At 47.2% G+C, this 4899-nt stretch overlaps 1 protein-coding gene across 1 annotated transcript in view; it reads left to right on the top strand.

The window, feature by feature from the left end:
* The window catches only part of LOC114619565 (beta-adrenergic receptor kinase 2-like), a 50111-nt gene that overhangs the window by 38117 nt on the left and 7095 nt on the right, over nt 1–4899 (top strand). The window lies entirely within an intron of this gene.

The following is a 4899-nucleotide window of genomic DNA, read 5'->3' as shown; positions in this document are numbered from 1 at the left end:
TGTGTATGTTTGTATGTATGTGTATGTGTTTGTATGTGTTTGTGTGTTTGTATGTGTTTGTGTATACGTACGTGTGTTTGTATATATGTGTGTTTGTGTATGTATGTGTGTGTTTGTATGTATGTTTATGTGTGAGTTTGTGTATGTATGTGTGTGTGTTTATATGTATGTGTGTTTGTGTTCGTGTGTGTGTGTGTGTGTATGAAAGTGCACCTGTGAATGAAGATCAGAGGACTTGTTGGAGTCACTTTGCTCCTTCTGCATGGGTCTTGGCGACCAAACTCAGGTTGTCAGCTTGGTGGCAAGCTCCTTTACCCACTGAGCCATCTCACCTGCCCAGAGTCTTTTTTCTTTCTTTTTTAAACTTGAACTATATACAAATGCTAGAGGCACACGATATTGGTTTTTGCGAGCTTGTTCACCTTACTGAGGCAGGCTCAGTAGACGTGCAGTGTTTCAGGGTAATTCACGTGATCTGCTCATGATTCTGGCATAAAGAGATTTGTTTTGAGCCACTTGACAAGATGGCAGGGCAGAGTGTGAGGGGGGCAGGCTCGCCGGTTGTTCCTGAAGACTCTGACATGGAGGGTGGAAACAACCATCCAACGGTGTTTTAGAGAACTGTTGGATCAGGTGGTCTTGCCTGGTTGTATGGCAGCTCCTTCCCACCCTCTCGACATCAGGTTAATGGCAGTGGATCTAAAATGCACTCTTGGTAAATTGTACTAGCATTTACCTTTTTTTTTTCCCGTGTGTTAGCTCAAGGATATAATGTACTCAAAGTTTGTTGTTTCTTTAATGCCAAGCTCAACAATCTCAAGTGGTTAGGTAATTGCTAATTATAAAAGCAACGTGCATTAGAAACCCGCCACGATATCACTTATTCCTATTATGGCCACATAAAATTATTTTTAATTGTTAAAGGCGAGGGTTTGATTATTTCTACAGCATAATAAAATAGCTTCTCCTGTATTATATAACCTTTAATTACTTTTTATTTTACCTCTGTTTCCTTTTGTGTTGGAGTTTGTTTTATTTCAGATATAGTCTTACACTGTAGCCCAGGCTAGCCTGGAATCTACTATGTTGCCCAGGCTGGTCCAGCATTTTAACAGTCCTTCCACCTCAGCCTCTTGGGTGCTGGATTGTAGGTGGGCACCACTTGGCTCTACATTGTCTTTTTTAAAACATAGTTTTGTATTTCTTGTCATTTTAAGTGTCCTTAGCCCCGAGTGCAGGTTAAGGAGCCTCATCCTAGGAGTCCCGTGAGCTCTGTTGTCCCCTTCTCTTCATGATCTCTTGTGGTCTTGTTGTTATCGTGTGTGTGTGTCCTTTGGTGAATCAGATGCACCATGGCCCTCAGACACTGTGTGAATGAGTCTGTGTGTCTAAGAGCAGTGCTCCTTTCTGAGAGTCCACACACGGTACAGTGCCAGGGAACTCACGGAGGAGGTACACCACAGTCGACACCCACCAAAGAACTCAGCACTGACCTGCTCATGGCTCACACCCAAGCCTCAGTGTCCTCTGTTGTCTGTCTCCATTACCATCCTCTCTCCTGGTGAGCCTTCAGTTTTCCCTGGGTTTATAGGCATTTTCATTGTGGAAGTGTATAGGATGACTGACTGCTCCATGAATCATCCGTGACTGTGGTTGTCGGTTACAGCTCTCTGTACGCACACACATATACACAAACACACAATATATATGTATACACACACATATATACATACACACAAACATGCATACACATACATACCCACACATAAACACACACACATATACACACATACACACAAACACACAGACACACAAACACACAGACACACATATACACATATACACAATACACACACAAACACAGACATACACAGGCACATATACATACACAAACACACACACACATACACACATATACACACACATACACAGAGAGACATACATATACACAATACACACGCAAACACACACAGAGACACACATATACACCTAGACACACACATATAAACACACATACACACATGTACACACACATACACACAGACACACATATATACACAGACACACACACATATATACACACATATACACACACATACACACATATATACACACACATACACGCACAGACAGACATTTACACAAATATACAGACACACAAATACATACACAGTACACACAAACACAGACATGAACATATATACACACAAACACACAGACATACACACACAGACACATACACACACAGACACACATATACACAAATACACACAGAGACACACAGAGACACACACACAGACACACAGATACACATATATACACATAAACACACACAGACACAAAAACACACACATATATACACACAAATACATACATAAACACATATACACACATACACACACAGACATATTCACGCACAGACACATACACACACAGACACACAAACACACATATACACACATACACACACATACACAGACACACAAACATGCACATAGACACACATAGACACAGACACACAAACACACACATATACACATGCACACACACAAACACACACACAGTCATAGGAAGGGCAACCTTGGTACAGCCTTTCTCCGCTACCCCGTGCAGCTTACAGTCAGTCCTCTGCTTCTTCAGGTGGGTGTCAGCTGCTGCACCTGCCTTGAGTGTCTCTCTTCTCATGTCCAAGCCCCTTGTACATCTGAGAACGCAGTAACTGGTTTTCCATGAGGGTGCAAAGGCCTGGGGGAAAGGTTACAGTTCTCTCCTCCTCTCTATCCCACAAGCCACATGGAGTTAACGGTGCTCTCACACAAAGGGGAAGTTGGTCTGTCTGGTGAGCGGATAAACAAGGGAAGAAAGCAGAGCCGTTGCTTGGTGTCTACATAGACGCATGCCTCCTCATGGAGTCTACTACACAGCTGATTGGTTTTGAGCCTGGCTATTTGGTCCTGGCTAACAGACACAGCTGCCTCTATCCCCCACCCCCCCCCCACCCCTCTGCTGCTCTGCATTCCTGCGCTGAGGTCTTTACTTATGGGGAAACAACTTTAACTCCTGAAGAGTCTGGATCCTGAGCCATCCACTCTGAGTTGAACCTCAGTTCCCACTGGCTTTAATTCCATTGCCATAGTCTTTGGTGCTTAGTGGCTGAGTGTGTAGGTACCACCCCTGCATGGCATCCTTTCTCATCCCCTGGTGAATCTCCATCCGAGGGCGCTTGGTCTTCACTCGCTCAGCAGCAGTGTCTCTTCTGTGCCTGTGCATTCAGACATGGGAGGAGCTATGCTATTACCACCCCTCCCCAGCCATGGGGGAGGCCCACACTGAGCATGGTCTTTGTAACCTGGCTGTCTAGTGGTTGGGAGGAGGAGTCTCAGAGGTCCTGATTTTACATAGAGAGAATAGCAGCTGCATCAGATCCCTTCTGTATGCCTGCACCCAAAGTGTTCAACCTTCACACCCGACCGCGTACCCAACTCTTTTACTGGAGTGAGTGTTTCTATTTCAAAACTTAACTTAAAAGAGTTTCATCTGGGAACTGAAAGGTAGCTCCGTGGTTAAGAGTGCCCACTGCTCTTCTAGAGACCAGGGTGATCAGACCCCATAACTCACACCTGATAGCATGCACCCACATCTAACTCCAGCTCCAAGGGTTATCTAACACCCTCTTCTGGCTTGGCAGGCAGGCAGTGCAGACAGACAGGCAGACAGGCAGGCAGTGCAGGCAGTCAGGCAGGCAGGCAGTGCAGACAGGCAGTGCAGACAGGCAGTGCAGACAGGCAGGCAGACAGGCAGGCAGTGCAGAGAGGCAGGCAGGCTGTGCAGGCAGTGCAGGCAGTGCAGGCAGTGCAGGCAGGCAGGGAGTGCAGACAGGCAGGCAGGCAGGCAGGCAGGCAGTGCAGACAGACAGGCAGGCAGGCAGGCAGGCAGGCAGGTAAGCAGGTATCATTACTGGCTCAGCCATCTCCCTGACCCCCAACTTTCTGTATTTTTCTAACTCCCCTGTCTCTACCCTTAATGCATTTGGCTGGCTTAAGCTTGACTGTGAGGCTTCTGCTAGGTGCTGTGTTTGTGAAGGACAGGAGACTTTAGAGACAGAAAATTAGCTAGAGTAGCAGGTGTCTCCCTGGGGGCCTGATGAGGAATCTGTGGAAAGGGCTACCCTCTCCTGGGCTGGGGGAGGTGCTAATTGTGAGATGAGCCTACTGTGTGAACTTGAGCATCTCATTCAGATGCCCAGCAGGCATCTGAAAACCCCAGTGTGTCTGCGCTCACCTCTAACTCCGGGCTGTGGATTCCAGGGCTCAACCGGAGATCCCTGGAATTGACATCTGGCATTCACATGTGCACACACTTACCTGCACACTCACCTTTGAGCAATCATGCACAGACAGGGAGACCCCCTCACCCATATGGATTCTACCATGGGGTTGTCTCTTCCAGGGCAGACCCCAGAGCACAGATGACACCTGGGGACATTTTGGAGGGAATAAAGAAACTCAGAACTGTTTGGGTGGGGCGTGAGGGTGTTCCAGGTATGAAGTATGGTTTGCTTCAAGTGGTTCTGGTGTCCCAAGCCAAGAACCCCTTGAGAATGGGGAGCTTGCTGTGACCTTTGTGCTTGCTGGGATGTGAGGTAGAAGAGAAGGTTGAGGGAAGGGCCAGGTAAGCACGACACCACTTCAGGCAGCCAGCCCTGTCTCCACAGGAACCCTCTCTGCTTGGATCTCTGACCTCTTGGACTGCTACTCCATCTGGTGACCTGGGACCTCAGGTGGTGCTGACAATGCTCATTTATATAACGGGAGGGGCCATAAGCTTAGGAGAAATGCCACTGCTCTCTTGTTCTCTTCTCTCCCTCACCCCTCCCTTTCTCCCTCTCTCCTCTCTCCC

Source organism: Grammomys surdaster, unplaced genomic scaffold (genome assembly GCF_004785775.1).
Source record: "Grammomys surdaster isolate TR1022 unplaced genomic scaffold, NIH_TR_1.0 164, whole genome shotgun sequence".
NCBI classification, from domain to species: Eukaryota; Metazoa; Chordata; class Mammalia; order Rodentia; family Muridae; genus Grammomys; species Grammomys surdaster.
The sequence above is the reverse complement of the archived record's forward strand: the minus strand, read 5'-3'. Positions and strand labels throughout refer to the sequence as shown.